Source organism: Eptesicus fuscus, chromosome 2 (genome assembly GCF_027574615.1).
Source record: "Eptesicus fuscus isolate TK198812 chromosome 2, DD_ASM_mEF_20220401, whole genome shotgun sequence".
In the NCBI taxonomy this organism is placed as follows: domain Eukaryota; kingdom Metazoa; phylum Chordata; class Mammalia; order Chiroptera; family Vespertilionidae; genus Eptesicus; species Eptesicus fuscus.
This window is the reverse complement of record NC_072474.1, coordinates 36,387,232-36,399,483: the sequence shown is the minus strand read 5'-3', so window position 1 is coordinate 36,399,483 and position 12,252 is coordinate 36,387,232. Positions and strand designations below refer to the sequence as shown.

The 12,252-nt window shown below is 44.6% G+C and overlaps 1 pseudogene; it reads right to left on the bottom strand.

Annotated features, from left to right (window-relative positions):
• Positions 1-5,579: 5,579 nt before the first annotated feature.
• Positions 5,580-9,471, bottom strand: LOC103300836 (60S ribosomal protein L32-like; annotated as a pseudogene).
• Between the last annotated feature and the right edge of the window lie 2,781 nt (positions 9,472-12,252).

Genomic DNA, 12,252 nt, shown 5'->3' with positions numbered 1-12,252 from the left:
CCAAATAGAATATGTTTAAAGACTTTGTCTTCCTGAATGTGACATTGTTAAAAATCAAAGGTGTTGAACAGTTACAGCTGCTAGTGGAATAAGGGACATGTTTCTTAAATGTAACATAAACCTATATGCACATTCACACACACACACACACACACATGCACATGCATATACACACACATGGAAATAGTCTTGATTCTCTTTCTCTACTACTTTAGGCTTTTCATAATAGAAGTAAAAGATGAAATATGTATATATCTACACTAATAAAAGAGAAAGATGCAAATTGACCATACCTTCGTGATGCTCACCAGCCAATCAGGAGTTAGTATGCAAATTAACCCAACAAAGATGGTGGGTTAATTTGCATATGCAGCCGCATAGCAAAGACTGAAGACTGAAGAGGCTTGGCTTCTCCCCAGCAGCCAGAGTGAAGGCCTGAGTCCCAGGTGCCTGAGGAAAACCAGTGCTGGCAGCCAGGGGAAGGAAGGACTATTGCACGAGTCTTCGTGCAATGGCCCTCTAGTTTTTCTATATAATCTCAAGTAGGCTAAATGTTACATCTAGATGATCACATTAATAAGTTATTGTCTCATCTCTATTCTCCTGTCCAAAGCAAATATTTCCAGCGAGAGGAAATGTGTGTGTACAAAACAACACAGATGAAAATAACACCCCACCCCCAGCAACTTCCTGGGTGAATAGAGAAAACAAAAACAGAGCATGGGGGTCTCAGGACTCTTCTCTTCCCTTTTCTCATCACATTATCAGTAATTTTTTAGTAAATCCCATAAAATGAGACTCACCTGGAAACTCTCACCCAAAGTAAAGATGCATCTGAGCAGGTTACTGAGAGGACTGTATGGGACTCCTCCCTGGTGTGAAGAAGAGGGTAGCCAGGGGCCAGTGTCCTGATTGCTTCCTAGAAGTTGGGGCACAGGTTTCTAGTGTATGGCCCTCCAAACAGATGAACTTTGGCTCATCGAATGATTGCCTCTATGCTCATTTTTAAATTTACTTTGAACAAACAAACAGTGAGCTCCTGATTTGAGCCTGGTACTGCCCTATGCTCCAGAATATAGGAGGTAGCAAAATAGACACCCCAAAAGTCCCTGCCCTCATGGAGCTTGAAAACCCCAAAAGAAAATTCCAATAGTACATGCCATGTCCAAGGCCATGAGGAAAGCACAGCAAAGAAGAAGGTAATGCTGGGGGTGTTAAGTCAGTTGGCTGGCCAAAGCTGCACTGAGACAAGGGACAGGTGGGTAAAGAATGGGAGAAGGAGAGGCAGCAGCCAGGGCTGTTATTAGAATGAGCATTCCCAGCCGAGACCCCATGAGTGCCATGGCCCACGTGGGGGTGCTGGTATGCTGCAAGTGCACTTAAACACTGGGCATTTTAAAAGCTCTCAGGTATTACATTCATTTCAGGCATACAGCACAATGAACAGACATTTGTATGCCTTACAAAATAATCCCCACGATAAGTCTAGTACCCATCTGACACCATACATAGTTATTACAATATTACTGACTGCATCTCTTATGTTGTACTTTACATCCCAGTGACTGTTTTGTGACAATTTATACTTCTTATTCCCTCATCTTTTTCACCCAGCCCCATAAAGTCCCTACCATCTGGCAACCATCATTCTATTCTCTGTGTCTGCTTCTGTTTGTTCATTTATAATGTTCTTAAGATTCCACATATAAATGAAGTTATATGGTATTTGCATTTCTCAGTCTGACTTGTTTCAGTCAGCACAATACCCTTTAGGTCCATCCATGTTGACGCAAATGGTAAGATTTCATTCCCTTTATGACTAATATTTCATTGTATATATGCACCACTTCTTCTTTATCCATTCATTTATTCATGGACACTTAGGATAGTTCCAAATTTTGGCTACTGTAAATAATTCTACAGTGAACATAGGGGTGCATATATCTTTTCAAAATAATATATGTCAATTGTAATTGAAAAATAAAATTTTAAAAACAAAGTGAAAAAAAAAAGATTCTAGTTATTTTCTAATTTATAGCTAAGCTGAGAAACATGGGTTTTTAAAAGAAGAGGGAGTGCCTTGGTACAGAGCTTGGTAGATGGGTGGCTTAGGAGGGAGCTCCTGCCATTCTTTACCTAGCCAAAATGGGAAGCTGGATGAGCTGAGAGCCGGGGTGAACAGTGAGCTTGTGGAGGCTGTGAAGACAAGATATGAAAAAGTCATTGAGGATAATGAGAATGTGAATAGACTAGAGAAATGTTTGCTTGTTAGGTTTGTGGTTATAAATCTATAGCTAGACCGTACTGAGTGTGTGTGTTTCTCATTCTACAATTTGCTGTACACATGCCGGGATGGGGTAAGCAGAGTTAGATTTCACTGTGTCTGTGGTCTTACTCCAGCCCCTTGTACTCCTAAGAGAAAATCTGGGATGGGGTGTTCCAATTCCTCTGCCCTTATAAGAACCCCATTTTTCTAATTCCTAAGCAGGGGGAGAATTGAACCAAAACAATTATATTTTTCACAAAGACATCTGCATTCTTTCCTACTCCTTCTTTATTCTTTCTAACTATTAATACAACATTCCTTCTCTCTTGTTACTTCATGTCCTGGATGAAGAGTTAGACACATAAAGAAATTAACTGGTTTCTCTGCATGCATAGAGCATAGTTGTAACTCTCAGGAAGCCACCTCTAACACCACAGACTTCCTGAACTGGACTGTGTCTTGGTGCCTTAAGTCCTGGCAGGGCCACCCCGCAGGCCATTTCATCTGTGAGGGACGACTGTGGCAAGTGTGATAATTGCACAATAAATTCTATACGAATCCTTGGATGCTGTGTCTTCCAGGAAATTACACGGTAAATAATGACATTTGCAGGGAACAAATAATTCAACTATTCGTTACCATGTCAAATACAATTGTAAGATCTGATGAGGCAAATCTTGTTTAGGAGATGAAAACAGAAGATATAAACGAGATAATTGCCAAGTGATTAAACAGGAAGTGCCATGCGTGTATGATTAATGCAAAATGTGCAGATAGGCCCAGAGGAGGGCGGGCCATGGAACAAGCTGGAATATCCCTGTGGCATGCACATGTGCACGTGTGCATGTGCCTGGTGATCCCTGCACCACCAGCAGAGCAGACCTCCCCTCAAGGAGTGGTCCCCTTCATTGCGAACACAGCAGGCCACTTGGGGTGACTTTGTTTATGTGTTTTCCCATTCTTACTATTTCACTCTTTCTGCTTCTTAAATCTTCATGACTCCCCTCTTCTTTTCCACTATTCTCTGCTCTTACTATCCTTTCTCATTTGCTCCTTCCAAGAGATTTTTCCTACCTGGAGCTTCTACCTTGTCATATATTTTTAAAGGGAAAGATCTCTCGCTATTGTCCTGTCCTGAATACTGGAAATCTGCCTGTCAATCATCTTTTCTTAGATTTTTTTAAATATAATTCAGAGAGGAAGGGAGAGGGAGAGAGAGAGAAATATCAATGATGAGAGAGTCATTGATCAGCTGCCTCCTGCATGCCCCACACTGGGGATCGAGCCTGAAACCCAGACATGTGCCCTGACTGGGAATGAACCATGATCTCCTGGTTCATAGGTTAATGTTCAACCACTGAGCCACACCAGCCTGGCTTACCTCTTTCTTATGTAAGCAAATCAGCTGTGGTTTCCTGTTTGTAAGGTGAATTCTGGATCTAAGAATGCATTTTGGACCTTTGATATGGTCACAACCCACACACAAGTCTCAGGTTCTCTGCCACCTGCTGATACTCCCTGTCCTCCAACCTTCTCTGGTCTGCAGTCGAAATGGGGATAATGAAAGTCTGTATCTTTCATCTTGACTCTCACCCCTCAGTCCCCAGTATTCTGTGTGTCCAGCAGTTCTCCCAAGACTGGTCAGAGCCAGTCCTTAAACAAGGGAGTAGACGGTGAACCCAGAGGCCCTATTTCCCCCAAATATCTGTAAAAAGCAAATAGTAGGTATAAATAGTGGGAGCTGGGTCCCCAAGGAGGGAGCAAGATTAATTAACCATCCAGAGAAATCAATATTAGATAACTTCTTCCAACACACAGAAGCCCCAGGACATGACTGTCAACTGGCTGTAAAATATGGGCTCCGTTCCTAAAGAGTGGAGCTAATGGGCTTGTAGAATGCAGAAGATAGCACATGTGTACATAATATGTCATCAATGGGAAGGTGAGATGAGAAGGGGTGTTAATTATGGGCTGGGGATGAGTGGATTCTTGAGGAAGGCAACCCTGAGGAGCCAGGCTTGGAATACAGGTATAACGGGGTAAAAAGAGAACTATTTTGCAGACCTGCTAAATGCTTGTCCTTTGCAGCCCCATTACATATCCCATTTCATTCTATCCTAACAGTGATTATTCAGAGAGGGTAAAGTGCTCACTGAGGCTCAGTAACATAGGGCAGCTAGCCAAAATTGGCAATAGTCTATGGGGTGGTTAATTTTGTGTCAACCTGACTGGATCAGAGGTGCCCAGATCTCTGGTCAAACACCATTCTGTACACATCTGGGAGGGTGTTTCTGGATGAGATTAACATAAAAATCAGTAAACTGCAAAGCAGATTGACCTCCCTAAAGTGGGTGGGCCTCCTCCAATCAGTTGAAGGCCTGAATAGAACAAAAGGCTGATATTCCCAGAAGAGAGAATTCTTTTGCCTGCTGACTTTGGACTGAGATGACAGCCTTTTTCCTGCCTTCAGACTCAAGCTGAAATCTTGATTCTTCCTGTATCTTGAGCTGCTGGACTTCTGACTGAAGATAAACCAGCTTGCAGACTCACCTGCTAATCTTAGGACTTACCAGTGAACCGGCCAGATTGGGGGTTAGGGCCAGCTGGCCAACCTCCTTCTGCCCCCCCCTGATTGCCCCCCACCCCAATAGAGGGCAGGGCTGATCAGCCAACCTCCCAAAGTCCTTCCCCCCCACCAGCCCCACCCCTTATCACCCCCCCCAGCCTACCCCAATAGGGGGTGGGGCCAGCTGGGGAGAGGGGCTGCAGGAGGTTGGCCAGCCAGCCCCACCCGCTATTGGGGTAGGCAGGGGGTGCTCAGGGGTCGGGCCATTTGGCTAACCTCCTGCAGCCCCTCCCTCCCACCATGCCCCACCCCAGATCAAACCTCCACTCCAATCAGGTTCAGGGCCAGCCAGCCAACCACCTCCGGCCCCTCCCCCAGGCTGCTGGCTCAGATTGGCCTCCCCAACCCATTCAGGGGTGGGGCCAGCTGGCCCACTGCCCACAGCCTCTCCCCCCAGCCAGCTCCACCCCCAATCGCCCCATCACACCAATCTGGGGTGGAGCTGGCTGGCCAACCTCCCATGGCCCCTCCCCAACTGGCCCCACCCCTTATCAGCTCCCCCACACCAATCAGAGGCAGGGCTGACTGGCCAATCACCTTCAGCCCCTCCCCCCAGCCAGCCCAGTCCTGATCAGGCCCTGATCTAGGCGAGCCAGCCAGCTAACCTCCCACCATCTCCTCCTCCCAACAGGCCCAGCCTTGATCTGCCCGGATTGGGGCCAGGTGGCTGGACCCCACCCGTGCACAAATTCGTGCACTGGGCCTCTAGTATCCTATCTAATAAAAGAGTAATATGCAAATTGACCATCACTCCAATACACAAGATGGCTGCCCCCATGTGGTCAAAGATGGCTGACCCCAGGTGGACACAAGATGGCCACCATAAGATGGCCAGCAGGGGAGGGCAGCTGGAAGGGATCAGGCCAGCAGGGGAGAGCAGTTGTGAGCGATCAGGCCAGCAGGGGAGGGCAGTTGGGAGGGACCAGACCTGAAAGGGAGGGCAGTTGGGGGTGATCAAGTCTGCAGGGGAGGGCAATTAAGGGTGACCGGGCCTGCAGGGGAGGGCTGTCAGGGGTGACCAGGCCTGCGGGGGAGGACAGTTAGGGGTGACCAGGCCTGCAGGGGAGGGCAGTTAGGGATAATCAGGCTGGCAGGGGAGCAGTTAGGCATCAATCAGGCTGGCAGGGGAGTGGTTAGGGGGTGATCAGGCTGGCAGGCAGAAGCAGTTGGAGGCAATCAGGAAGGCAGGCAGGCGAGCAGTTGGGAGCCAGCAGTCCTGGATTGTGAGAGGGGTGTCTGACTGCCCGTTTAGGCCCAATCCTACCGGGATCAAGCCTAAATGGGCAGTCAGACATCCCTCAAGGGGTCCCAGATTGGAGAGGGTGCAGGCTGGGCTGAGGAACACACAACCCCCGTGCACAAATTTCATGCACTGGGCTTCTAGCATAATATATATTTTAAAAATTTTGACCAAATCCCTTTGTCCTTCTTTGCCTCATTACTGCCTCTGTATAAAATATTGATTATATTATATTGAAAGGAGTTAAAGCAAAATTAGGTAGACAGGATAAGGGGTGGAAGAAGGAGGAATCCTGGAGCTAACTGAAACCACAAAATGTTGTGCAGAGAAATAAGATAGCAGAAAAACAGGGCATTTTGAAACAAGGATGTTTTTCTTGCAAGTGCAAAATAAAATGTTGCAAAAAGGCCAGGAACCAGAGAGCAGCACAGATAGACAAAGAGCAGGCTTTTAGCAGATATAAGGGGAAAAGCAGAATGCTTGTGGGGGGAAACCATTTGGGTCCCCTCTCCAAGCAGGGAGCCTGTGTTTGCCTGCAATGAACTCCTGCCTTGCTTGAATTCCTCTGATCCGCAGCTTCATTCTTTGATTCCGTGAGGCAGGACCCTGGGAAGAATTTCTGCTTACTGGTTCCAGTATCAATATTATTTTGCATGATATTACAGCATTGCCTCAGTATAAAATATAGATTATATTGCATTACTAGTTTCAAACTGGACTTAAAGGAAAGCATACCGTAATGTGCTCAGACATGTGATTCTCTGAAGTACAGACCAACTTCATTTTGCCTATGGTCATTCACCATCCCAGGGCAGGAGTCCAGCTCCATGTTCGGACAGGGCCAGGTCTAAACACACACAGGCCACAACATTCCCTTGTCACCACAGCCCTTTCTGGACAATGCTTCAGCTCTACCCACTGTAGGACACTTGAACTCTGTCACTAAGGAGCCTGCTAGGATCCATGAATGATGGGCTGTAGGCCGATGTGAGAGAAGATGGGGTCTCAGAGCTACTAAGTGGTCTGGGAACCACCCAAGCGTGGCCTCAGGCTGGGAGAGTGGTCCCTGGTGGGTCGTTAGCAGCACCCGGACTCTTTCCTAGACAATAATATTGACTTCCCATTAGATAAACATGAATCTTCTAAACAAGGGCTGAGCACAAGGGAGCCAGCTCCTCCAGTGTTGTGCAGGTAAAAGGCAATAGGACACAGTCCATAGATTTAATTTTCCCTGTAATTACCTCTCCTGGTGAAGTGAGCTCAAGTAACAGAGGAAGCTGCTGCTGCACATGCAGTTCTGAGAGGAGGATAAACGAGGTCATCCCCTCTGCAGGACCAATTTCTGTTTTGATCAAAACCCATTATTAACAAATCAGAGCCATTAGAGGTGTCTCTTTATGCCTTTTCTTTATTGAAAAAAATCAAAAGGAGAGAGAGGTGGGTCCCTTGTGAGAAAATTAAAGTGATTCCAGTAATGAGCTGCACCAGTGTTGGACCAGGGTTAAGGTCACCTGTGAAAACAGCAAAGCCCTCACCCTGTGAGCCCCTGGGGCTGTCATGTGGGAGAAAGAAGTGTGCGGTCAAGGATTACCCTAGTCTTCCCTGTTGACTTCTAACCATCTCATCAAGTCACCTTTTAAAGCTCATTTGCTAAAATAACTTCAGAACTAACAATAACAACAGTCTGTCTGATCTTTCCCACTTGTGCTTATCTAAACCAAACAAATATCTAAACACTAACAAGGGCAAGGTTAGTGTTTTATGATAGTTTATTTTGGAGAAGCACTTGCTTCAAATAGTGAGGCTTCTATGGGATCTAAAGTTGATGGAACTTTGATTTCTGTACAATTTATCAGGGTTTCCAGGTGTAAAATTAACTTTCCTAATAATAAATAGTTTTAAATGACAATGGGTTCCAAAAATGGTAACAGTAATAAAAATCCTCATAGAAGCCACTGATGGAAGTTTAGCCGAAAGTTAAGAAGCTTTCTGAAAACAAACTTCCTAATTAGGTCCCTAACTAACAATTAAATCTATCCATTTGTGCCCCTTCTCAGTATATGAAATTGTATGGATTAGAGAAGAAAAATACCCAATAAAAGCCCACAATAGTACATGCCTTGCTTCAAAATTTTCCCTGCTTGTTTAGTTACCACAAAACACATTAAGTTTATTCATGGTGACTTGCCACATGGAGGGGTCCAGAGGCCTTAATACAGTAGAAAATGTGTGGGTGAGAGGGGTTTATATGGGAGTACATTCTTCTAAATTCCCTTTTGAAGGGTCTTCAAATAAAATCATTTAAAGCTGCCCTTTGCCATATTAATTAATGTAATTATAATTATATTAAAAACTTATTGGAAATTAGTCATAACTTCTCTATGGGCATGTTCCTAAAGAGATTTAAGCATTTATTAGAGCAGTGCATGTATGTATTCCATGTGTGTGTACACATGTGCACATAAGCACATAAATGTATGAAATACACACACTTATGTGTCAAACTGTTATCCACTCAGGATAGTGAAAGCGACAGAGGGCCTGAATGTAACAAAAAGGCGGAGGAAGGGCTGATTTGCTGTCTCCTTGAGCTGGGACATCCACCTCCTTCTGCCCTCTGACATCAGTACTCGTGGTTCTCGAATCTTCAGACAGAGATCAGGGACAACACCATCACCCCCACCCATTCTCAGGCCTTTGGGTTTGGTCTGGAGTTCCACTACTGCCTTCCCATGGCCTGCTGTCTACAGGCTGCAGGCCCTGAGACTTCTCAGTCTTCATAGTCATGAACCAGTCTCTCAGAATAAATTTTTTTCTAAAAAATCTGTGTATCCCATTAGTTATGCTTCTCTGGAGAACCCTGAGTAGCACAGATTTTGGTATTTATATACTTTGAGGTTTCTTGGCAGAATTTTATGGTTTCTTTAACACAAATACAATATGTATACAAGCTGTCCATTCATTTTCTTCACTGATTAGTGACTCTGATGGCCAGCTGGGCTGCTCTTTCCTCAATGCTTTTGGGGTTCTTCGAGGAGATATTGTGAGCAATCTCAGCACAGTGAGATTTTTGCACTTCAAGCTCCTTGACACAGTGGACCGGGAACTTCCCAAAGCCACTGGGCAGCATGTGCTCTGTTTTCCTGTTGCTCCCGTAACCAGTGTTGGGCATCAAGATCTGGCCTTGAATCTTCCACTCATCCTGTTGTCAATGCCTCTGGGTTTCCGCCAGTTACACTACCAGTAAATTTTAACATATCTGTCTGACTGGTGCAGGATGAATTTCCTGGTCCTCTTTTTGACGACCTTGGGTTTTACAAGGGTTCTGAGGGTGGCCATGGTGCTGAGTAGGAGATGACCGCCACCTTGGTAGGCAGTGCTGAGGAAGTGGTATTTATATACATGGATACATAAGGTATGCAAATGATAATGCTGAATCTCTCTTCAAAAAGAAAACATTACTGTTCTGTTCTGTTCTGTTGGCTATTAAATGTAGTTTTACTGAGAACCCCAGAAGGAAGTGGTGAGTTAAATATTAGCAGCTGGATATACGTAAAAGCTTGAACAAGAGGAAGAATGTCACATCATGTGTTGTTCCTGCGTCCCTTATAATGGTAACTACAGTATGCGTGCCATGACTTGGGGTCCAAAGGAAACAGAAATGCTCACCAATGTGTGATGCTGGAGACATATCTCCTGAACTCTGTGGGGCAGGGGCTGGTCTGGGTTAAGAATACAGAGAAGAGTGTCAGACAAATAATAGGGGTGGAAGGAACCTGTTGGTTATAGCAACCTGGATAACATTTGTTCAGATGGCAGACAAAGCAATGGTGTCCCAAAGATGTCCATGTCCTCATCCAAGAACCTTTGACTGTGTTAGGAGACATAAAGGGTGCATATGGAGTTGACATTGCTAATCAGCTGACTTTAACATAGAGAGATTATCCTGGAACACTCAGATGGACCAGTGTAATCACAAAGGTCCTCAAAATAGAATGAGAGAGCAGAAGAGGAAGTCCTAGTGATGTGAGAACTCCATGAATGTCTCTGGCCTCAGAGGTGGGACAAACAACCACAAGTCTCTAGAAACTGGAACCACCAGGAAACAAATTCTCTCTAGACCCTGACGAAGGCACCAGCCCTCTGGACACCTTAATTTTAACCCAGTGAGACCCATGTTGGACTTCCGACCTACAGAACTGTAAGATAAAGAATGTATGTTTTAACCCACTGAGTTGTGGTCATTTGTTATAGCAGCAAAAGAAAACAAATCCAGTTCAGTAAGCAGTAGTGTTTCTATAATGCATCCCCATAGGCTACAGAAATCTATGTAGAGTCCTGTGGACATGGCTAAGTGGGCTTGAAAATGTTACTGTCTTAAAACAAAAAAATCCAGATGAAATATTTAAAGTTTCAATAGTTTACTAAGTAGACTTCCAGCTTCCAGAAAGAACAAACAGCTTTGTTCAACTAAACTCCTCATTTTCTTTAGTTTATGCGAAGACATAACAAACAGAGGCAAGCAGACACCTGGGAGAGCCTATCCTTAAAAGACAGTCATTAGCAGGTGAGATGTAGGAGGTCTGGCACTTTTTCTGAGTGTACTCTCCACTCCATCTACAGTTGTCAAGGCAACAGTTGTCTAGCTGGAGAGGTGTCAGAGCATAGAGTTAGCTTCTGGTAGAATAGCCAGAAATTTGGGGTCGGGCGGGGGGGGGGCGGGGACGGATTCCAGAAGGAAGGATCCAGAGAGAGGTGAGTCAAAAACCACCAGGTAAATTCCATCCCAACACCTGGTCAGTGTCTAAACTTCACATTCAGGGTGTTCCCAGCAGCCCAGTGCATAGGCAGGAGCTGGCAATTAAAGGGATGAAGTGGGGATTCGATCTATGTGTCCATGTGTGCTAATTTTACCTAAGCCCCCCAAAACAATAAATATATAAAACCAGTATAAAGGCAATAAGCCATCAGGCATAGAGAGTGGGGGTAGCATAGATAAAGGAAAAATGGAAGAACAGTAATAATGGTTGATGAACCATGCTATGTATGCAGGAAATCAATATACAATTTTGTTATTTATACTTAATTTTCTTTACAATGAAAATATTTTGAACATTTATTAATAGTTCATAACTCTGGTTTGAGTAAGGGTCTGGGGGCATGATCATGAAGATTTCTAGGCACCTAACCACCCATCCACAAATACTACGGAAGTCCCCAAATCATGTCCACTCTCCTCCTACAGACTGTTTCTTGGGTACCTCCTGCCATGACATCATACAAGGTCATCTTTAATAACCTAGAATTATAAGAAGTTACTTCTTATAACTTTTTTTTTTCCTGGTCATCTTTGGGAGCCACTGCCAACATGGCAACCTAAAATAGCCATAGTATAAAAGTCACCAAACTATGGAAGGTCATTAAAACTGATGGTTTAGTTCCTCAAGGGATCACTGAGCCCAACACGGAGACACCAGGATGTGTTTTATGCCAAAATGGAACAAAGTATTCTCCCAACCAAGTCATCCCCAAGTCGCTGTAGGGAAGCTCACAGTAATAGTTGGGGAGCAAGAATATAATATCTACTAGATAAGGCCTCTGCAGGATCTGGGTTTGGCTGTGAGGAAACACCGGGTGTGCTCTCCTATCTTCTCTATCCTTTCCCAGGTTAGGAGTTTCAGAAGAGCTTGTGGAAAGTGCTCATGGCAGCAGTTCATGTTTACTCATAAAGTATTTGGGGTTGTTAAGATTCAGTATCAAACCATAAGGACCTTAGAAAGAAAGTCCTACTTGATCAATGTTTCTCAAAGTAAAGGTACTTGAAAATATTATCTCAAGAGTGGTCTTTGCTCTCTTAAATTCATGGTGGTTAAAGTAGCCTGATAAGCAGGACAAAGCATGAGTGAGTGATGATAATATAATAACACAGCTTTCTGAACATCCAGCACTTAGAACCAGTAGGAGCTCCAGTCTGGCCATGCTTTTTGCAGGAGCTGTTTGCAGGAGCAACCAGGCAAGGAGTGAGTGGCAGAATGCTCGAACACTGCTGTCCACATGCTGGCTTTGCGGGCCAGATATTTTTGTGCCAAAACAATTATTTAGGCATCCCTTACTTGCATA